This window comes from Electrophorus electricus, chromosome 3, assembly GCF_041902795.1.
Source record: "Electrophorus electricus isolate QZ-2024a chromosome 3, ASM4190279v1, whole genome shotgun sequence".
NCBI classification, from domain to species: Eukaryota; Metazoa; Chordata; class Actinopteri; order Gymnotiformes; family Gymnotidae; genus Electrophorus; species Electrophorus electricus.
This window is the reverse complement of record NC_137499.1, coordinates 19,835,378-19,859,808: the sequence shown is the minus strand read 5'-3', so window position 1 is coordinate 19,859,808 and position 24,431 is coordinate 19,835,378. Positions and strand designations below refer to the sequence as shown.

Here is a 24,431-nt window from a genome sequence, read left to right as displayed (position 1 = left end):
ACACACTCTCTCTCTCTCTCACACACACACACACACACACACACACACACACACACACACACACACACACACACACACACACACACACACACAGATGGCCAAAGAGCAATTCCAGAGTTCATGTCTAGAAACTTGGTCTTTACTAGCATCATTTATTTATAAAGAGGAAAGTGTAAGTGTGTGTGTGCGTATGTGTGTGTGTGTGTGTGTGTGTGTGTGTGTGTGTTGTGAGACAGTAGGCCAGACTGGAGTTTTCTTGTTTTTGGGGACCATATGAATTTAAGGAACAGACGTCACACAGGAGAGAATTAGCGTGGGAGATCTGGACAGAGAGAGAGACAGAGAGAGAGAGAGACAGATAGAGGGTGAAATGGAGATGGGCAAGAGAGAGAGAGAGAGAGAGAGAGAGAGAGAGAGAGAGATTGTAAGGAGCATCTGTGCTCAGTTCAAGTGCTGGACGAGACCCTCTCTGGCATAAGCATTCCCCCAGCAGAGAGAGAGAGAGAGAGAGAGTGAGAGAGAGAGAGACAGAGAGTGAGAGAGAGTGAGAGTGAGAGAGGGAGAGAGAGAGGGGGGAAGAAAGAGAGAAAGAGCAGGTGAGAAGGAGATGGGGAGAGAGAGAGAGAGAGAGAGAGAGAGAGAGTGTGAGTGATATTTCACATTTGGATGGTTTGCCTCTTTGCCTGATAACATGTAACTGTGAAATCACCACCGCATGGAAAGTGAAAGCACAAAAGAGAAAGAGTACCATTACCTCAGACTGAGCAACTGTAGCTTTTACTACAAATGATCAATACGTCTCTGAAGAACTGAGAATATGCAAAATGTAGAAATCTAGAAAATAAGTCATTCAAGTCTTTTTATCATTAAGTATTTAAGTATTTTTATCATTTGTGTTCTGTACTTTCCTAAATATAATTGATTCTGCAAAGGCTGCAATCACAATCCACACAAGTATTTGTGTGTGTGTGTGTTTTAGTTTTTTCCTTTAGGTCTCCGAGTGTGTGTTTCGTGTACCAGGTTATAAGTAGAGGTATGGTAAAGCTAATGTATTGGCTTTAGAATATAGTCTAACTACGGCAGAGAATGAGTTGAATTAGCCGATAAGTGACCTACAAAAATAATCCCAAGAAAACAGCAAAAGGTGGTTTGTGTTCTGGGTGCCATTGCTCTCCTCTCGTTTATATATTTATCTCCATTACATTTATCAAAGTCAAGAGAACAAAGCTCTTTACATGCGCCTCCAGACGGACCCTCCACACAGCCAGAACCTGAATCAGTGGCCTGTCCCTCGGACGACCAGATCATGAGCTGAAAATGAACCGGTCCCTGTGTGACCTCCCCTTCCATGATGGGGCGTGCACAAGGCAGACACCGCCGCGGGCCACCGCCCGCTGTCGCAAGCCGCCGCCTGGCCAAGCCTTCCACGCTTTGCTCTAGAGTAATCCCTGTTCCCCTGTAGGGCCCGGGGAGCCGATGACCCTGGCCCCGCCTCCCGGCCCCAGAGAGTGCCAGAGGAGCTGATAGTTCTGCTGGATTTGGGGGCTCTCTGCTTGCCGGCCATGGAAAGGGTGATGGGCACTTTACATATTTAGAGACAATTTAATATGTGTGACTCTCTCTCTCTCTCTCTGTTCATCTGTTCTCCTATGTTAAGGGCCAGTTTTGTGCGTCTGTCCCCCCTGGTGCCTTGAAGTTCTAATATTTCTTGAGGTGTAATACTGCACAAATATTGAACATAAACAGGATTTAGTATTATCATGGGTGTACTAGAGGCCTAGCTTGCATATTTAGAGTAATGCAGATAAATGCATGAATATGTAAGACTCGAGAGTTTGGGGGGAAGGGGGTTCTGTGCGTAGACCTCTGCACTTCAGGAAACAACATGTGCACTCACAGTGCCGTAATCAAATTGTTCTGGTATACATTTTAACTTTTGCTGCGCAGAAATAAAGTTTACATTTGAGAAACACGCACGTACGTTCAGATTGGCCAAAAGTGCTCTGCAAACTATCCGATATCCATTAGACGCGCTTGAATTTAAAACGATGACGGCGACTCCGATATTGGTTTGATAGCAAACAGGGAACCGAAACAGTTCGTTCCCCAAATGCGTTTTTTTGTTCGACACAATGAAGAGAAAATGAGTATATTTGTCAGTGGAGGCGCGGATGAAGAATGAAAAATAATTTTCTAAGAGATGGCCCCCGTCACCTCCCCTCGCCCAAGACGGCATATCCGAGGCAGTTATTTGATCTCCGCCATACAGATGGCCTGCGCGTGTAATATCGCAACAGCACGAGCGTCGGCAAATACCAGGATGTTGATTTATCGATAGTGCTGAGGAAGTTAATTGCGGCGCAATCAGTCTTTTGGGAGGAATCGGGGACAGAACGCCGAAAATCCGCCGTCAACAAGCAAACACACACAAACAAACATTCATATTTCACACGTTCATTTTGTTTATTTATGTTTACTAACCCCCGATATTGCACAATGTCGCTAAAATTGCCCTCCTTTCAGGATTCAATAAGTGCGGTGAAACATTGTCAACATGACGCCGTCTGTTCGCCGACGCCGTACTGGAGCCCGTCTTTAGGGGTGGAGCGGGTTACGCCACTGTTATATACATTCATGTACATCTCCCTCTTCATCTAACTCCGCTAAAGCAGAAGCAGGCGCATCGGTAAATGAAACGCGATCTGCTTTAAATCACTCGTCTCGATTCGAGTGAAACGCCGTCCTCAGAAGTTCAGGGATGACGAGGAAAAAGGAGAATGGCAGGAGAGGAAAGCTATATTGCTGCGTGTGCAAGTCTGAATTTTTGAGTTTGGTGTGTGTGTGTGTGTGTGTTGAAAAACTAAATACATTTTTAATAATACGAGTTTTTATTATTTTATTTAGTTAATAAGGTTAGGATTAGGTTTAGGTATAGGTGCGGTGATGACACACAACCTACAGTCAGAGATTTTTGTGTAGGGTGTGTCATCACCGCTCTGGCTGTAAATTGTGTAGGACGTGTATGTAGGTCATATGTGATGACACCCTACACAACCTACAGTCAGAGAGCGGCGATGAAACACAACCTACAGTCAGAGAGCGGCAATGACACACAACCTACAGCCAGAGAGCAGTGATGACACCCTACACAACCTACAGCCAGAGCAGTGATGACACCCTACACAACCTACAGCCAGAGAGCGGCGATGACACCCTACACAACCTACAGCCAGAGCAGTGATGACACCCTACACAACCTACAGCCAGAGAGCGGCGATGACACCCTACACAACCTACAGCCAGAGCAGTGATGACACACCCTACACAACCTACAGCCAGAGAGCGGCGATGACACCCTACACAACCTACAGCCAGAGCAGTGATGACACACCCTACACAACCTACAGCCAGAGTGCGGTGATGACACACCCTACACAACCTACAATCAGAGAGCAGTGATGACACACCCTACACAACCTACAGCCAGAGAGCGGCGATGACACCCTACACAACCTACAGCCAGAGCAGTGATGACACCCTACACAACCTACAGCCAGAGCAGTGATGACACCCTACACAACCTACAATCAGAGAGCAGTGATGACACCCTACACAACCTACAGCCAGAGCAGTGATGACACCCTACACAACCTACAATCAGAGAGCAGTGATGACACCCTACACAACCTTCAGACAGAGAGTGGTGATGACACACAACCTACACAACCTACAGTGTAACATTTAGACACACCAAATGTCTTGATAAAATCAATAATTTGACATTATTTGTGCATGTATGAATTGCAGGATTAAGGCCGTTATTTAAATAGAATCTACCAAATATTGCGAGAATTAATGTATATTTTAAATGTATAAATATGTATATGTTATAGGTATACATAAATGTAACCATTATTATAAACATTTCAAAATATGACCAGGCCTTCAGGTTCAGTGTAAAACAGAACAGAAGCACTTTCATACAAATCACACACAACCGATATGTGCTTTTGTCTAAATGGCTTCTGCCTTGTGTCAGAAATGGGGGGACTTTAGCATGTGTGAGTGTGTGTGCGCGTACGTGCGTGTGTGTGTGTGCGCGCGTGTGTGTGTGTGTGGGGGTGTGTGTGTGTGTGTGTGTGTGTGCGTGCATGCATATGAGAGAGAGAGAGTGAGAGAGAGAGAGAGAGAGCAGAAAGCCTGAAACAAATGCCTCCTCTGCTCCTCGTGTGCGCTGGCTCAAACATCTTGAGCGCTCCAGTGGCAACATGGCGGAGCTGCCTCCGTCTGGCTGCCGTCCAACATCCTCCCGTCTTCTGGGAAAACACGAGGAGAAATGGAACAACTGGTTTTAATGAAACAATTACAAGACACTAATTATTATGTTAATGTTTGCCTACTATCATCAGCAACCGCTAACAGCCTTCTGTACCTAGAGGTTTAACACAAGGGTTTTTCCCCCTCATGTCCTGGGGAAGAGGAATATTTTTCGGGGCAAAGTGCGGCACGTTTCTATGGGAGGACAGAGAAGGCCGAGGCGCGCGGACAGGGGACGGGTCCGTATGGGGGACCTCGGTGTGGGCAGGTAGAGACAAGTGGCGTGGTGGTTTGGGGCGTTGGGGTTAGGGGGTGGGGTTAGGGGGTGGGGGCGGGAGAGGAGAGGATCAATTGGACGGGGGGCTTTGAGAATGCACACCCAGCAGGACAGAAACGAGAGAAAGACAGAGAAAAATGATGGGGGGAGGGGGGTGTTCGGGGCCTCCACAGAGTGGGCTGTCAAGACCGTTGCTCTGACATGGACTACCAAGATGCCAGCAACCTGGCCACCTTCCATTAACACCATGTCGCTTCAGGGCACACAAACCAACTTGGGCATGTAATCACAAAGACGGCACCCCTTTCTCTGTTCATAACGCAGACACGAAGCTTTCTGACCGGCTCAAAGTTTCATACCACACCAGGGTTGTTTTTGTTTTTGTTTTTGTTTTGTTGTGTATTGTCAGCAGACTTCATTCACTGCACTTTCCTGGTAATCCGTTACATCTGACAGTTTGGTGCAGCCAGGCTTGATAGATGTTCGGCATGATTAATAACAGAAATATGGCAGTGATATTTTTCCATTCTTCTCCGTCCCCACGCGGTGAAAAACAACCCAGCCAGGGAGGCCAGCTCCAAGCCTGCTTGCACCCCTTAATTTCATTACATGGTATTAACACACACTGAGTTCCTCCGAATGGGCCAGATTTGAGCTCCCAGCGATCAGACAATGCAGCCGGCCAGCCAGGGGCCGGCGAGGGACAAACGCCGCGCGGGAGAGCCGTTTTCATGATCCTGAAGTCTGTCAGATATTTTGATATGTCCCGCGCTCCGCGGAGAGGAGCCTAGCCCTGCAGGCCCCCCCGACAGTCCAGCCGGCCGGCTGACGCGCCGCTTCCTGCCAGAGCTTTCATGAGCACGGCCAGAGCGTCAGATTCACGCCACTCCCACAGATGTGAGTCTTCCCATGAACTCCCGCCACAACGCTGTCAGGAACCTCCAGTCCCTCCGAGACCCACAGCCCCCGACCCGGCTGGCGGCCCAGCCCCACACAGGTTACCCAGAATTCACTACTGCTGGTCCTATTTTCAGTGCAACTAAAAGGAACGGCACTGTCTTATGCCTTAAAATTAAATCAAAGAACAAAATAAATCATATATTTTGGAATTAGCACAGAACACACATGCACAAGCAATAATGCTTGCGGTGTCTATAACTGTCGATTTGAATGTGAATGCGAATGAACGAACACACAAGTTTCTGTACACATTTCCAAATGTTTCCCAACAAGAAAAACCAGGAAAAAGTGCAGCAGGACTCTCAACTGTTCCATAACATCACCATAACAGGGAGGAAGTAAGGAGGGAGAAAAAGCAAAGCTTTACCGTCGACTATCATAGTCTCAGACGAGGTAGAATGCACCATGAAGGTAACTTTGAAAAACTTCTTGGGAAGACATGAATATTTATGAAAAATTAGCCCGGGTTTATTTTGCGATAGCCGGCCTTGACTGAGTACAGCATTAGGGCCTGAACAAGAGATGAAAGGAGCCGGATCTATCTGCCTCTCTCTCTGCCTTGCTTTGGGATACAATAGCCAACCAGCCGTTCAATTAGTCTGCCCTCGTAGACTGAGTGCTTGACGGGTCTCGCTAATTGTTAATCCTGCTATAACTGTTGCTCCGCACAATTAATCATATAGCCAGGGCCCTTGCTCCGGCAAACTTCGCATGGTACGAGGTGTTTCGCAGAGGAGTCAGACGCAGTGAATGAAGCTGGGAGCTCATTACAATGAAGATCTAGAGAGAGAGGAGAAGTCCTCTCTCCTCCAATCAGGAGGGTTAGGGTTCGTATTTAATCTTCATTTAGCCACGCTGCTGTAAGCGGCGACGTTGGAACGGAGCTGCGAATGGCAAATGTCACCACCGTCCAAAGAGTGGGGAAACTTCCCTCACCAGCCACCAATACCGCCCACCCCAATGTGGGCCCACCCCACCCCACCAACCACCACCACCGACGACACCCTCCCCAACCCCCCCCACCTGGAGCCAGAGGCAGAAATGCCGTGCGGTGATCTGCAGCTCTGAGCGGCTCAGGCTGAGCGGCCTCGTGGGTCAAGCACCATTCATCATCATGTGAAGAAGCATTCTGTGTTCCTCTCACGGCTGCTGGCAGAGAGAGAGAGAGAGAGAGAGAGAGAGAGCGTGAGTGAGGGAGAGATGGAGAGAGACAGAGAAAGGAGAGGGAGGGAGAGAGCGCGAGAAGGAGAGCGAGAATGAGAGAGAAAGGTATTCTTTGAAAGGGCAGAGGGGCTAGCAGCACAATCGGTCCTGTGAGAGGCCGAAATGGGTCGGTCTACGAGCCCCAGAACACAAGGTGCCACTGTCAGGCCCGCCATGCGTGTCAAGGCGATGATGTCATCTTCCCCTGACCTCCAGAGTCACAAGACAGCGAGCGTGCCTGAGAAGGAGCTCTCCGGCACAATGGAGCGGCCTGTGCTAGCAAAACGCATCACTCCGCCGTGACCCAGAAAGACGTAGGTTTTTTTTTTTTTTTATGTGCGTCCAAATTATGATTAATATGTTTTCTATCCGCTGGTGGAGGAGACGCTAGTGGAGGGGTGCGGAACAAGAGCGTCCCTTGTTAACATGAAAGGAAGCCTCAGGCTGGCTCCATTCATATGAGATGACTCGCAAAAACACACAGGCCCCAAACTCCCTTTATTCCCAATTTTCTCGTTTGCCCTGTTTCAGGAAAAGAAGTTGGAATGCATCCTACATACATACTTGACCTACAGATATATTTCACCATTAGAAAAATTACATTAGGGACTTTTATTTGTGTGTTATAGAGCATTTCTGGTACGGACCAGAAGGCCACAAACAACGCAGCCAACAGCTACCTAAAGTCATATCTTAGCCATAAAGTCTTTATTAGATGCTCTATAGATAATAATTACGTTTACTGAAAAAAAAAAAACAAGCAAAAATGCGGATTAAACAAAACACATGTAAGGGGGTGTGTGAGTGTATAGCGGTTGTGTTGTCGTTCGTATATGCATGTGTGTGTTGGGAACGGTTCTCACCATTCAACAACTGTTGAGACTGGCACTGGTACAGCTTGGGTCAGAAGACTGAAAGTGAGCACAAGCACCATAATACAAAGCGCATCCAAACCGACCATCCCTTCCAACACACACACACACACACACACACACACACACACACGCTGAACTCCCCATCAGCAGGGCTTCTTCCCTAATTTGACTTGCTCCGCAGGTGGGCTGCAGCTGTCTTAAGGCAGGTCTCCTCTAGCTTTGGGGGCCCCATAGCCTGGCGGGGCCACCCGGGGGGGGACAATAGGTCCGGACGGCCAGGTCTCGGGGTGGAGTGCTGGCCCTTTTTGCCAGGACCTCGAGGTAGCAGGGAGACAGACACTGTGCCTTTTGTCTGCCTGTCTCTGCAGTTGAGATGGGGGCTATCAAAACCCCTCCCACTCTCCACCCTTCTCACATGACTCAAATAAAGCCTTGTGTGTGTGTGTGTGTGTGTGTGTGTGTGTGTGTGTGTGTGTGTGTGTGTGTCACTATTTCACTATTGATGCGTGTTCCCCTCTGCCCTGCTCACAGGCTGGGATGGTAACAGACGACATCCCTCCTTTCCATAGTCACAAATAGTAAATAACTCATTCATAAAGCCACATTGTTACATGGCTTCTGATTGGTTACATTTACACATACAAACGGTTGCATCTCGGAGTTGTTCTGAGGTCCAACCATGAAAATAACACCATAACAAACTTCATCAGCCTGCTTTGTCTTCGGGAATCGGGCCATGATTCAATTGGGAACACAATGTTCATATTCACTTGTCAACAAATTTAAAAGTCCAAGCATGGAGATGTCAGTGAAAAATGGTCAAAACACAACTTTTCCTTTTTTTTTTTATTTTTTTTTTAGCACTGGCCATGTCAGATTTAGCTCTGCGTCATGCTGACATATGTAGAAAAAAATAAATAACCACCAGTAACTGCAGTAATCATTTTCAGAATTAGCATGACATAAGCAAACACAACATATGAGGAGGCCCCAATCCACTCTCCAGTCCACGTTTTCTTTCCAGGAGGTTGAACACGGCATCAGTGTATTACGAGTGAGGGACAGCTGTACAAATATATGTTTGTACGTTTGTGTGTACTCATATCTGTATGTGTACCTGTTTGTATATGTTACGGTCTGGAGCAGTAGACAGTGGTAATATGTCTACATATTCCTTAGAGAACTGTGAACAGCAGTTTGGTTAACCCATGTTCTTCTAAATGTGCTATATATATATTCTTTCATTGTGGGATTTTTGTTTTTTGCTATGGCTGGCTATATAGGGAGTGAGAGACAGAGACAGAGAGAGAGAGAGAGACAGAGAGATGGAAAGAGGAAGAGAGAGACAGAGAGAGAGGGAGTGAAAGAGAGAAAGAGAGAGCGAGACAAAGAGAGGTTACATCTGAAGCGTCTCTAACAGAGTGCCTGCAAGTACCTTACACGCCTTCACTGATTCTACCAGTGCTCTCCACATGGTCACACTGACCTTTGACCCCTGTCCTCAGGCACTCAATCAGGTCAAATAACAGGCTGCGCCCGTTGGAGAAATATTAGTAATTATTCGATATGAAATCAAGCCCCAGCCTGTCTGACAGCTTTGGCATCCCAGTCTCATTTAATCTCCCTTAATGTGCCACTCTAACAGACTTTGATTGTGGCACAGAGGATGGCTGACACGCATAACTATGACGGAGCGCGAGAGGCTGTGGGCCATTTAATTTCAGCCATTGTTGTTTATATTAAGTGCTGCTGATTAACTGTGATGAGTGGCGCATAAATATGTTTTTACAAAACTGCACATCTAAACGTTTGATAGAAGGGGGGAATATGAAATACGTGCTGTGTTTGTATCAGCTGTGTATAACACGCCTGTAAACACCACCAACAAGGTCAGACAGAAAGCTGTGCTTGGGGCTAGGTTGGGCTGTTGTTTTTAAGTCAAGCTCATTTGCTGTCCGTACAACTTTCATACTATTTTCATACTGCTAATTCATCGGGAGTGCATGCTGAAAGGTGGCTTGTATGCGTTCGTTTGATGAAGGTGCGGGGGTTGCGGTTCGCCGACCGCCAATGTCGGTGTTTTGTGAGCCCCTGGTTTTCTGCAGCCACTGTCTTCGCTTGACCGAGACCACCGCGCAGCGAATGACTGCGACAGCAAACAACAGCAGAGAGCTTTTACCCCCGAAACAGTTGGATAAAACTCTCCGAAAGTTCGATTAGCTTTTGCGCCCCCAGAAGAGCGCAGTCGCTGGCAGCTGAGCTTGGACGGGTTCGTGTCGCTGCGACCCGTGTGGTGCGGCCCCCCTCGGCTATCGTCATGGAAAGAGCTATCGCACAACAGAGCGAACTCACCGGAATTAGCTTTTGGCAGTGCGAGCAGAGTGCAAAAACTACTCCATGCTTGGTTTCAGGAGGGGTTGCATACATACTAATGTTCTATGAATGTCCCTTTTGCACCTGGTCTGCCAACCAATAGCAGGCAGACTTCAGAATATGGAAAGTTTGTGTTTGCTGAGGAGGTCTGTCAAGCCAGAAACTGATTTGTTAGTGAGGGAACAAACACACGCACAAACCTGTTAACCACTGTTAACCTTCCAACTTGAAATATTCAAAATTTCGGTGATATTGCGTCATTCTGATTAAGAACACATTTTAAGCCCACAAAACAGTACTTTCTTCATTGCCGCATGGAGGCTGATGCACTGAGAAGAGTTGTTTACTTATAAAGCTATGTCACCATGTTTCTCTGCCCTACATATTTTACCCACGCCTGGGTAAAAGTTGCTCAAATTACTCACAAATGCCATCAGCCAGAACTTTGTGTGTGTTTGTGTAAACAGCCCATCAGAAATAGTATGGTTACCTGTGGCACCTCTCAACACTCAAACTTCCTTATCCACCCTGATGTTTTGATGTCACAACGTTCCTCTCCAGGCAATAAGTGGGTGTAAGTAAACCCAATCAAATCTTTTTGAAGTAGTCATATACACGCAAAGTCTGCCTACCTTAATGCTAAATAATTAGCCAAACGCGGTGGCTCACTGGGTTGTTTTTTGTTTTGTTTTTTTTACCTCAGGGCCAAACTCGCTCTTTCCTGCTTTGATCATTACATTAATTAAATGTGTCTCTCGTGACAGGCGGGCATGGGTGAGGTAGTTGTTGTGAGGAGGGGATACCTGGTGATCGCTAGTCATCAATCTGTCATCGATGAGAGACAAGAGACGCTAATGCCAAGCGAAATCACCGTTGCGGCGGATGTGACCGCTGCAGCTTCGCTCCGGCTCGGAAGCCCGGACGACGGTCCAATGGTTGCCCATGGAGATGGCGAGTCACGTTGCTAGACCTCTGTGTCAGTCAAAAGACACGACAGGGGCCCCGGGGACGAATTAACCACACGAAGCAGGAGGCATGTCAAACACACACACGCACACACACACACTCACTTTATCTCTCTCTTTCTCTTACACACCATAGCCAGCCATCCGAGGTGAAGTCAGTGAGGCAAGAATTTAAAGGTAAAGAAACTCTCTAGGTGTCAATTAAGGTCACGCTATTATAGGCTAAAACCTTCAAAAAAGACATTGACAGAATCCGTGAGTTACTGCTCATGAAATGTTATCCTGACTGTGTTCCAGCCAGTGACAGAGTCAGTTTAATGATTTGTAGATTCAATTTCTTTATTTTAAGACAGTACGAGGAATCATGGTAGTTTAGTAACCCTTTTTGCGTGACTTAAGAATACCTTGGTGAAGTTAATAACACTTACGCTGCGCTGAGGTAAGTGCTATTAATATTTCACCAGTCTTTAACAGAAGAAAGTTAACACAGTGCTGGTTTAAACACTACCATGATGGATTTGATTTTAAGTGGTACTGTTTCATTCCTGAGCTACTACAGTCAAACACTGGGCTTAACAGGCAAGCCTGGAGATACTCACTGTCCCACATTAAGAGATTCACGGCATACTCTGCTACCGAACATGTATATTACCCGTATAACTGCAGAAGAAAACCCTGTAACTAATTTTATTTTGGGAGTTTGTTTGTCTGGTTGAATACATTGACAGACATGCATGCTCTATGGGTGCTTTAGCAGTCTGAGGGGGATTAATATTATATTTCTAACTTGACATTTATACTATTTCAAATCCCCATAAAATAAGGAGAACTTTTCTTGACCTGTTCTGTGTGGTGAGGCCACAAAATACCTTTTTTTTTTCCTTTTTAATAAAACCTAGTAGTCAAATTTCATTTGAATGTAAAACAAAAGTGGGTTGGGGAGAGAGAGAGAGAGAGAGAGAGAGAAAGAGAGACTGAGAGTGAGGAGAGAGAGAGAGAGAGAGAGAGAGAAAGAGAGACTGAGAGTGAGGAGAGAGAGAGTGTGAGGAAAGAGAGAGAGACTGTGAGAGTGAGAGAGATTGAGAGAGAGAGATAGAGAGAGAGACTGAGATAGTGAGGAGAGAGATTGACAGAGAGAGATAGAGAGAGAGAGAGAGAGAGAGAGACTGTGAGAGAGAGAGATTGAGAGAGAGAGATTGAGAGAGAGAGATTGAGAGAGAGACTGAGATAGTGAGGAGTAAGGGGGAGAGGGAGAGAGATGGAGAGAGATAGAGCGAGAGAGAGAGAGAGAGAGACTGATAGTGAGGAGAGAGAGTGTGAGGAGAGAGAGAGAGACTGAGATAGTGAGGAGAGAGAGATAGAGAGAGAGAGAGAGAGAGAGATAGAGAGAGAGTGAGGAGTAAGGGGGAGAGGGAGAGAGATGGAGAGATAGAGAGAGAGAGAGAGAGAGAGAGAGAGAGAGAGAGAGAGAGAGTGAGGAGTAAGGGGGAGAGGGAGAGAGATGGAGAGAGATAGAGCGAGAGAGAGAGAGAGAGACTGATAGTGAGGAGAGAGAGTGTGAGGAGAGAGAGAGAGACTGAGATAGTGAGGAGAGAGAGATAGAGAGAGAGAGAGAGAGAGAGAGAGATAGAGAGAGAGTGAGGAGTAAGGGGGAGAGGGAGAGAGATGGAGAGATAGAGAGAGAGAGAGAGAGAGAGAGAGAGAGAGAGAGTGAGGAGTAAGGGGGAGAGGGAGAGAGATGGAGAGATAGAGAGAGAGACATAGTGAGGAGAGAGAGTGTGAGGAGAGAGATAGAGAGAGAGAGATAGAGAGAGAGAGAGATAGAGAGAGAGTGAGGAGTAAGGGGGTGAGGGAGAGAGTGGAAGGACATTTGAAATGCAACATCACATCTTTTCAAGACTCTGTGATTTGCATCATTAACTGTTTTTGGACGCTAAACTCGACATCAGACTTGGTCCTGTGAATGAACCAGGAGCCCAGCTGGATGTGTTCCTCGCTGTCGGAAGTTGAAGATGCTTCAGGGAAAAAACTGCAGCGATTATAGCGTTCACGTGGCACTGGAGTGTGGCGTCCAGGAGCAGAGTGTCGTAAAGCCAGGGCAGTCCAATGAAAGGCGGCGAACACTGGACATCTTTTCAATGACCACATGGTTCTCTTCACTCAGAAGCATTTTATTATGATGGAAATCACTTGCATTTTTTCTCTGAATAATTTCCTTTGAACTGTACTTTTCCTTAACTAATTTTATTAAATAGGCCATGGGAAGGGAATTGTTATGTTTTACTGATTAGAATATCTCACACCAAATCACTCATTTACTAGCAATTCAGTTGGAATGAAATCCAAACAGCACATATTTTCTCGGCAGAAATTTTTCTCTCATCAGGCAACAGTGCTGTAGTGGCAATGAACCTGAAAAATGTCTCAAAAAGCATATTTTTCATATCTAGTAATCAAGACTTGCTGATCTTTACAAAAACAAGGACATTGAATGGGTTCATTGAAAAGACTTTAAACTAGACGTGGCCTAAGCCATTGTTTTGAGGAAGGTTCCAGACCACCAATTTCTCATCAGTACTGAATGATCAGTACACGTCTGGGTGCTGAATGACCTGTATACATCTGAGTGCTGAATGACCTGTATACATCTGAGTGCTGAATGACCTGTAAACATCTGAGTGCTGAATGACCTGTATACATCTGAGTGCTGAATGACCTGTATACATCTGAGTGCTGAATGACCTGTATACATCTGAGTGCTGAATGACCTGTATACATCTGAGTGCTGAATGACCTGTATACATCTGAGTGCTGAATGACCTGTATACATCTGAGTGCTGAATGATATGCACACGTCTGAGTGCTGAACACGGTGACCCTGCGTGACCTCCCTATACCGCCCTCTCTGTCATTTCTGCACCAGTGCGGGATCATCTCCAGAGATGCAACCGCAATAACAACAACGACAAAAAATAAGCCTTCCCTGGACGTCCAGAGAGATTCCGAGTCAGGACCGCTTCACGGTGAACGAGAGCCCACTTCAAACGGCAGTGCAAAGCTAGCCAGGGCTTGGGAGTGCAGGAAGTATGGATTGGGAAGGAGCGCCAGCAAGCAGGATGCGACTTCACCTCTCCTCAAAGCATCAGTACCCAGAATTCGCCACCACCACGACACACACACACACACACACACACACACACACACACACACGCACGCACGCACGCACGCACACACACGCTTTAGCTTTTAAACAAACCAGTTCAGAATGCTTTAGTAAAATCACAAGATATTAATTTCCTTTCTGGAGAGGAGGACATTCCACTCTTTGGGCCCTTCCTGTCATCTGCACACCATGAAAGCGTGGTGTTATTTATGGAGCAGAGTGCAGTCTTCTCTCCAGGAAGCCCAGGCTGTCTGATGGGCTTCCAGCAATGCTCAGGTGATTCTGATTAAGAGAAACGGCTGCCTACAGCAGCACAGACAACAGCAGACACACAGTTGCTGAAACAGTACCTATGCAGTCTACTGCTCACACATTCTAGATGCTGTATGCATACACACATGCATACATATACACACTTGCACACACACATGGAGCACTTTGCACAGCTGATGAAGGTTCCCTTCGTGAAACTCACTGCATAGAAAAGTTGCACCTCTACGTATTTAAGTACAGTACACTGCAGGTACTCCATGGGGTCATATGTATGTATATAAATCCAAAGAAGATTTTAGGTGAGTAACTGGAGTGTACTGTAATAATAGATTTAGAAATATTCAAAATTGTATTAAAGAATGTTTCAGACAGAGGGGCTTCATCAGCTGTGTATACACACACACACACACACACACACACACACAATTGTGTTTAAAGCCATATATCAAAGCAGTATTTATTTCCTTAAACAAAAAAGTGGCACCATGGTCAATTATTTCACGCTTCCTCTTTTGGCTTTTTTTCCCCCTTGACCATGTGATTTCACACATCTGCAGCTCTGCTGAGGGTGGAACACCACCCGGCCCATTCCAGCAGGGAGCCATGCTGAAGACTTCGTGGGCTGAGAGTTCCCCGGTGCCACCTGTACTTACACTGAAACACACATAGACCATCACCGTTACTTTTTCACTCTATTAATGCTCATTTCATTATTGTTTTATTGTTGTAGCCTTTTATTTAGTTGTTTTACAAGCAAATAACCCAGCTGAGATAATAGTGAATCATTTCTTATGCACTGTCGTTGATGATGATGATGAAGAAAAAGACATAGATGATGATGAAGATGAAGATGAAGGTGCCTCAACTGCATTGTTAAAAACTCTCAGCTTGCATATCCTAGCATTAAATTATTATAATTTGTCACAAAACTCTTCAAATAACTTTCACAACTTTAAAATGATTTTCAGTTTGTTTGGTTTTCTTTCTTTTTTTTTGCAGACCACATAACTGGATGGCCTTTTTAAAGCGTAGCAGTATAGTACTCTACAAAAACATATGTTTGCAAAAACTACATATCACATTAGAATACCGACTAAGTGCCATGTTTCACTGACTTAATAGTTGAATGTTTTCACATGAGATTCAGTGTTTTCCAAGCTACTAGTAGAATTGCAGTGCATCTCCATAATCAACATAATTTTTTGCTCTTTTTTGAGGTTGTACCATCTCATGTGCCTTTAAAACAACAGTAAACTGTAGGTGATTGGATCTGTACATTCTGTAGATTGTGTACATATATACTCAACCATATACATTGTACATTGTGTATATAATCATAATATACATATATATTGTACATACATTATTAATATATTTTGTACATACATAGAATATATATATTTATCTGTATATATATTTTTTTCTCTATGCACCCCTGGTTCTCTTCCTCAGTTTGGACAGAGCACTCTCCACCATTTCACTGCGTGTTGTACTGTGTATGGCTATGTATGTGACAAATAAACCAAACTTGAAACTGTACTTGAATGGAGGAATGAAAATGTTATGTAATGAAAAGTACATTTTCAAAGTGCAGTAAAAAAAAAGTGCACTGAGTGCAGTGAGATGAATGTGTCCTGGGTTGTCTTCCCTAAGAGAGCAACACCAAAGGTCTCATATGTCATAAGAACTTGCAGGAGCTATATAAATAAGAAAATCTAAAAAAGATCATATGAAAACCTAATATATAATTAAGGTTAGGGATAGTGTCAGGTCTCCGTTTCATCCCTTTTGTTTACGATTTCATTTGTGCAATATCAAATGAGATATAAATGTAAATAGGCAGGACATACAGGAATACAGGAAAATAGGCTTTGGTTAGTACACAGAATTAACTATAAAATTAATTCCAGCAACCATCATGTTGATGGTGTAGGTGATGAGTGGTGTAGGTGATGGGTGGTGTAGGTGATGGTGTAGATGATGATGGTGTAGATGATGGTGTAGGTGATGATGGTGTAGATGCTGGTGTAGGTGATGATGGTGTAGATGATGATGGTGTAAGTGATGATGGTGTAGGTGATGGTGTAGGTGATGAGTGGTGTAGGTGATGGGTGGTGTAGATGATGGTGTAGGTGATGGTGAAGGTGATGAGTGGTGTAGAGGATGGTGTAGGTGATGAGTGGTGTATGTGATGGGTGGTGTAGGGGATGAGTGGTGTAGATGGTGTAGGTTATGGGTGGTGTAGATGATAGTGTAGATGATGGTGTAGGTGATGAGTGGTGTAGATTAGTGGTGTAGGTGATGGGTGGTGTAGGTGATGGGTGGTGTAGGTGATGGTGTAGGTGATGAGTGGTATAAGTGATGAGTGATGTAGGTGATGGTGTAGGTGAGGGGTGGTGTAGGTGATGAGTGGTGTAGGTGATGTGTGGTGTAGGTAATGGTGCAGGTGATGGGTGGTGTAGGTGATGGTGTAGGTGATGAGTGGTGTAGATGATGGTGTAGGTGATGAGTGGCGTAGGTGATGAGTGGTGGTCCCAAGGTGGAATAGGCACTTAGTTCACTGCATGTTGATTTGCTGGGCAGAAAGGAGTTAATAAGAGCAAATGTGGTTTCGGAAAAAAAATACTGAGGAATGTTTTAGATATTACAGCTCATTGCTTAAGTACACTAATATGTACATAAAAATATACTTCATTACTGCTTCACATACACTAGTCTCACTCACTACATGAATACTGAACCTGGAACCAAAGAAAGCCAGAAAGAGATGCGAGAGAGAGAGAGAGAGAGAGAGAGAGAGAGAGAGAGAGAGAGAGAGAGAGAGAAATTAAGAAGAAAAAGATTCTTCCATTGAATATTCAGTTTGATTAGATGCACACTCTGTGGCTCATGTCTGACCTACTTGAATAATATTAAATGGATTCTCATGTTTCACCCATATAATAAACAAGAATATTTCCCATGATGAGACTTTGCAGCATCCCCATAATGCCAAACAATGTGTGTGTGTGTGTGTGTGTGTGTGTGTGTGTGTGTGTGTGTGTGTATGTGTGTGTGAGCGTGTGCATGCGTGCATGTCTGCGTGTGTGTGCATGTGCGTGTGCATGTTTATGTGTGTGTGTGTGTGCGTGTGTGTGCGTGTGACTGTGATTTTCTTTAGAAATATTTGCCCTTTGGCCATAAGATCTGCAGTTAACTTACCCCACAGAGGTCTTCAGTTGTTGACCAAGACATGGTCCTGCAGTGGGGCTTCACTGGCTCAGCTCGGGTGTTCCGGCACCCACTAGTGCAGAACTACTGCAGATCCATTTTATGACTTCGTCCAAATATCCCTGAGCTCTGGAGATCCTGTTAGTGTGCAGGATTATCATGTCACATGGCCAAGTTTGTTATAAAAATGAGAAGGGCCTACTTTAGAAACACATTCTTTTGGGTCACAGTAATTTTAACCAAAGATAACTAATTGTCCTGTGCAAACATTTGACTAAAAACCACCAAAGGAATCTACTGCACAAACATATAATTCAAGCTCATTTTCTGGGGGCTGTAAACAGTTTGGAAGAGCTACAGACTGTCTTAGGAATTGGAGGGAGGGGTTTATAATGAAAAAGTTTGTGGCTGTGGGGTCAGCCACACTCAGCCTGGCAGGCTCTGGAAAAGCCTGGGAAAGTAAAACACACACACACGCACACACACAAACACACACACACACACACACACAGAGAGAGGGAGAGAGAGAGAGATAGAGAAAGAGAGTTTTAAAGCCAATAACCTCAGCTCTAATTTAAACACACATCGGAACCTGAGATGAAGCCCTGTCAAACAAAAAAACGTCAACAGAGCAAAGTAAGAAACGCATCTGCTGAAGGTTGAAACTGGGAGAGAAAACTGTAAACTCTCAAAAAGAAGAAAGTTTTTGAGCACCACCCCCCCCCCTCCTCTAAAAAAAAAAAAAAAACTAAACCAAAAACGGGTTCATTTTCATCACAGTGCCACATGAACTAGAGACCCCTTTTTAAAACTCTTTTTTTGTGTGTCATCAGTGACATTCGTATCACTGGTTTACAGTCACAACCAAGAACCTCTTAAGAAAAGAAATATCCAGATGAAGGTAAACCGCGCATTACACACGAGCTTGAAACAGTCGGCACCCCATTTCCAGCGCAACTCCTGGCCAGTGCAAACACAGACGCTCCCTCTCCGCACCCGGACACAGGCCTGGGCCCACATATAGGTGCGCGCCTATATGGAAACCTGGGAACGGCGATCACTCGTCAGTGATGCGCCAGACTCGGGTTTCTTTTTGCTTTCTTTTTGAGGGCAGAAAGTGGACCGCCACCGTTGCCAAATCTACAGCTTTAGCTCCAAAGCCTCCTGCGTCTCTTCAGCATCTGGACGCCTGAAGACAAGGACGATGTTCGGAAAGGAGGATGCCGCGGACCGACGGCTCGGGAGAGACAGTGGCAGAGCGACGAGCCGTTCCACCGGGGTATCACTTAGCGTTCCTCTATAAACAGTCCCCTGCGCACAAGCCCCAGCTTCCCACTCTTCTATTTAGAGCCGGGGTGAAATTCCCAAGCTCCATTGTTTACCACGAATAATAACATGTAACGATTAATCACGGAACCCCGCGCTTCTTTACGGCATTTTCCCATAAACTTCGACTCGACGAGAACAAACAAAAGCCAACACATTTCGGTCGCCATGGTTTCGCAGCTTTGTTTAACTCTTCAAATCTGTTGATATAAAGAGAGCGGGACAGGGAGCGCAGGAGGCTAAAGTCTGCACAGTCGGTCAGACTGAGCAGTGGGTTGTAATGCGAGGGCATCGTTGGCTTTCCTGCGTGATCTGCAAGAGGCAGAACTAACCCGTTAAGCCCCGACGGTGAGTTTGCACAGGCTGCATACATCAAACAGGGACGCAGTTAGTCAATATTGGAGTATGGAAAATCAACATGCGTTTTAAAGGCGCGCGCGGCTTATGCCCCCACGGTGCCTCGACAGCGACGGGGGGCATCCGGTGAGGAGGTTTCCCAAGGCGGAGATTTTCCCGTTTCTCATTTGTAACGTCAGTGCAGACGGGGACTGACACGCACGCCAAAATGAATTGCGGCACGCGAGGCACCTTGGCGTAGCAAATCGCCCTCCCATTTGACGGATGCTGAGACCGTGGAGTGGAGAAGGGCCTCTTCTATGTCCCGCAGTAACACGAATGCACCAAGGTTTATTAAATATACATTGCGGCGTGCAGCCGTGATAGATATTGCTCCTAAAAAAAGAGTAAAGAAACAGAAAACCAGGAGGTTAACAGGTACAAACGCGAAATGGAACAGGACATAATAGGGATGACACAGCATGGTAAGGTTGCTGAGATGCAGAATTCAGTGTTTGATGAACCTCATGACAAGATGCTTTATTAAATGCTGTATTAACATCCGTTGCCATACATCATTTCCAAAGCCCGTCCAGAAAGGTGCACAGCGTCCGGCAGGCGCGCAGATCTGCACTCCCTGTCACATTCGCTTTCACCTGATGCGTTGCAACGGCCCGAGCACAGCCTGCCATGAGGGTAATATCCTCTCTTATGTCACGCCGGACAGCATTTCACTGCGCGTGTGTGTAATAGATGGCCAGCATGACGGATATGGTCATAATATTAATGCACGAGTGACAGCTAGGTGATATGAATTATAGCTTTATTTCTGAGCCAGCTCTCCATTGGCCTCAAACTAAAATGTCATATATAAATGTCACTTGACGGCGACCATAAACTGTTGTAAAGATGATATGACGATAGATTTCCACTCTTATCTACCGTAGTTATTTACCCACGTGCCTTCTTGGTGGAGCGCGCTTAAGGCCTATATGTGCCACACGCAAGTGCGCGAGCCTGACGGTGTGGGCTTTGCTCTGCTTCTGAAAATGGGGAACGCAAGCTGTTTCCAACGCAGTAATCGGGGTGTGACTCCAGTTTAACGGGAAAGGGTGTATAGGGGGGACACAACCACGACCACGTACCCGCGCGTGCGTGCGCGAGCCGTGGTTGACATTAGCCAGGTGTAAGGAGTTCAAAGTGCCGCGAGGAAGACGTGAGAGAGCGCGAGAGCGTGGGGAAATGCACACATAAACGCTCAATTACTATGATAATATGAAATAGAGTAAGTTCACCTTCACAGTAAGTAATAATAAAAACTTGGCGGGGAGCTGGCCCAAGGCAGAAAGCAGCTCTGCAGCCTTGTGCTTATTTAAATCACAGGAAACGCACGAGGCATCAAAGTTGGGCGGCTAGCACAGGTGGGCAATCAGCACGAGACGCAAACCAAACAAGCGAGACGGTGTAGAACTACTGCAGGGCCCTGGCCCATAGCCGTGCAAAATGCAATATATTGGAAACACATTACAACATATTCTGTTTGGATTTGGAATATATTGACAACATGCTGAAATAATTTCCAATGTCACGTGGGAAGCCACCGCACACTTCAGACTTCAGTTTCGGCAAGCAAAAGTGGAGGACAGGTCGCCTGGGAAATGCCCAATCCGAGCAAGGAAGCACATAAAGATCGGAAAACGGAGAGAAGGCTCCCATGTTCAACACTCTGCCTAACATTTCAGATGACCGCACTTCTCCCTCCACATTCTCTTTTCTTTAACTCCCCTTATTTGATCAGATGCTGTGGTAATAGGCACGGCCTTAAAGTGAAAACACGTGTGGAGCTGGCAGTCTGTACTCAGAACGGCTCAGAAAAGCTTGACATGTTATCATTTAGAAACACCATCATCTTGTATTGGATCAAGCACCTTTGCGCTTTATGCCCGAGGATACCTGATTTAAAACCAAACGAGAGAAAACATAAAAACACCCCAAAATCAATACAGTCCAATCCATTTGGCATGCTCACAAAAATAAATAAATAAATAAAGCAATTTTAATCATTAGGCTGAATATTTTTAATTCTGAAAATTAAAACCCTAAGTATTTATTTATAGGGTTAGAGTTAGGTTTAGGGTTAGGTTTAGGTTTAGGTTCAGGGTTAGGTTTAGGTTCACGGTTAGATTTAGGTTTAGAGTTAGGTTTAGGGTTAGGTTTAGGTTTCAGGGTTAGGTTTAGATTTAGGTTTAGGTATAGGGTTAGATTTAGGTTTCAGGGGACTTGCAGCCAAGATGCTCCAAGAAAACCTGCCAGAGTTTCTTCTTTAACCTTTAACCTCTAAACCGCCAACCTCAGCTTTACCCTTCCAGGATCTCAGCGGGAATCCCCCTCCCCCTCCACAGCACACCTGCTCATCCACCGTGAACATACACCTTCAGCTGCCTGTTGCCAGCCTGTGGCATCTCTCATCGCGTCTCATTATGTGTACAGCAAAACCAATTTAGCTCGAGAGTCTCCACTTAGATTAGCCGCATCGCGCCATGCCCTGCGCCGTGCCCCGCCTGAATCCTGATGTGCCATTAGCGTCCGTTTGCCTCTCACCACTGCGTGTGCCACACCAACACCGTAAGCCCCGCAACGCGCCCCCTCTCCAGACGCATCGAGGTACATGCGCCCCTCATCTGAGAGACTGCGCAGAAGAGGAAGCCGGTTACATATTCACAATGCATCATAAGACAGATGTTATGATATTACAATCTTCTGAAGTCACCACCGAAGCATGTCACCTCGGGGGACGCTGAAGAAATGCACAAATAAAGTCCAAGGAATGAGCGGCGTTCGTAACAGGTTTGTACCATGCTTGGGTTGCTTAGATCTGTGTTGGTTGTGTTTGTTTGGCCTGTGTCTTGTGGTGCAACCGTACATCTAAACATTGCCTCGAGGTCAAGCATTAGAGCATGTTGAGTTCAGTCACCCTCAGGGACGAATTCCCATGAAAGCTGCAGCCATTTGCTTTTGTTTTCTGCAGAGCGTAAACAATGGCAATGGCATTCCTACTGATAGAGAGAAAGATAGAGGGGGAGAGAGCGAGCGAGAGAGAGAGAGAGAGAGAGAGAGAGAGAGAGAGAGAGAGAAAGAGAGCAGAAAGGCCCTGCATCCGACGTTTAACCTTCGTAGAGCTTCCAGACCTGCACGGAGAGAACTGTTACAGTCACGGCACACACGGATAAGGCTGACATGCGATACCGACCCTTGTTTCCGACAATCATTATCAGGTACTGTCAAGTGAACTATCCCGCACCATCACAGACAGAGAGCTCGCGCGACTAACGTGGCGTAATCTCGACCGCTACTGATCCGTCACAATACCTCTCACGACAGGAGTGCTGCGTCGAGTGCTCAACCAGGCAAAACCACAGCATGAAATGCTGCAAAGCTCAGAAAGGTTGTACAAAATCAGAACAAGACTATGCCACCACATTGTTGTGCTCTTATACATAAGCTGTCATTGAAATCCTTTAGTGTAGATTACTTATTTACTCAAATGGACCAGTCTAGTCAAAACGCCACAGTTGAATGGACTTTTCCAGTGTTTATTTGCTTCCAGTAAACCAATAAACTGGTGATTTGACTATGCCTCTGTTATGTCTAATAGGACTGGGGTTTATATGTATTTCAGAAGTTCATATTAGTCAAAAGGATGACCTCGGGCTGTGTGGGGCTTTTTTTTTTTTTTTTTGGTCAAACAAATATTTCCTTTTCATATTATTTCTCTTGGGCAGACTGCGTGAGAGACAATGTTTCATTTTGATTTACCTTTTTTCTCCTCTTTGCAGTAAAAGGATAGCCACACTCAGGAAAAAAACATTGTAGGAATATTTGTGCTCAAATATTGGCCTTGTTTTGGCTTCCATTCCAGCAAAGCAATTATTGGATTTGTCGGAACCAAACAGAGCACTGGCAGTGGGCTGTTCAGTCAGGTAAATATTGTAGGTCACTTGTTGTGAATTCGATTTGTTCTCAGATTGAAAAAAAAGAGTATTTATGTAAACTATAAACATTTGGTAATAAAAAAAAGCTACAAACGTTTATCAAAGGAAAGGAATTGTTAAACATAAACACGTCTGACATTCTAGAAGAAAAAAGTAAATACAAATAGCTTTTGTCATACAGTCATTGGAGAGAGAGAGAGAGAGAGAGAGAGAGAGAGAGAGAGAGAGAGAGAGAGAGAGAGAGAGAGAGAGACTCTTGTATACTTATCAGTGAGTATATAACAGGACCTTTACGGCACATGTGTCGGGGCCCTACTATCAACCAGCACTCTTTGGATCCTCCTTATCTGCACATGGGGGGAGAAACAGGGAGGAGTCCAGCAAGCACGCGAAGAAACTCCGCGCCGCTCTGGTCACCGGGACGCAGGAGCTGGTGTGCGCCTCCTCTCACCAAACGGATCGCGCTTTCGGTCTTGCGTGGGTTTAGCGCGTGGGGTTAGCTTTACAACATTCTTGGAGGTAAAAAAAAAAAAAAAAAAGAAAAAGAAAGAAAGTCAAATATCCTCCTTGTTTATGAAAAAAAAAATGAAATGAAAAAAAAAAAAAAAAAAGTCCTACCCATTACGGGGCGTCGCCGGTGCTCGGCTGCCGCGTTCCCGCGTGTCACGCTCCCTCGAGGGGTGCCGCAGAAAGGCTGCCAGAATCCCGACGTCTCCTGTTGCAGGCGAACAGGGAAGTGGCAGTTCAGCTGTTAATGACAGGTTCAATAAGCACGCTGGCGGGGCAGGCTAATCGGAATACGCGCATCCGCTGACGGCTAATGACAAGAATCTAATAGTCGACATCTGGGAAAGATCCGATCAGAAGGCAAACGCTGAGAAATGGAGATCAGCCAAGCTTTTTTTTTTTTTTTTATAAAAGATAACAAAGAAGGTCAAACACGCAGCTGCTATTTTTAAGCGTTAAATAAGAACGTTATTTGATGGGAGCAGTCAAACTCGAACGATTTCTTTTCACTTCATAAACCAAAAAATGGTGACATTTCTAATACACATGACACATAACGAAGGGTAGGTTTCGGTTTTACAAATGTGATGTCCCTTACACAGACAGACATACACACACACACACACACACACACAGCACGATAACAGGTGAGCA

At 45.5% G+C, this 24,431-nt stretch overlaps 1 long non-coding RNA gene across 1 annotated transcript; it reads right to left on the bottom strand.

Annotated features, from left to right (window-relative positions):
- Window positions 1-14,849: 14,849 nt before the first annotated feature.
- LOC113580089 (uncharacterized) lies at window positions 14,850-24,056 on the bottom strand. Its single transcript, XR_003410938.3, has 4 exons — window positions 23,889-24,056; window positions 23,559-23,782; window positions 17,608-17,754; window positions 14,850-15,060 (listed from the first exon to the last, which is right to left on the bottom strand). It is a non-coding gene; the product is annotated as an uncharacterized LOC113580089 (long non-coding RNA).
- Window positions 24,057-24,431: the final 375 nt, after the last annotated feature.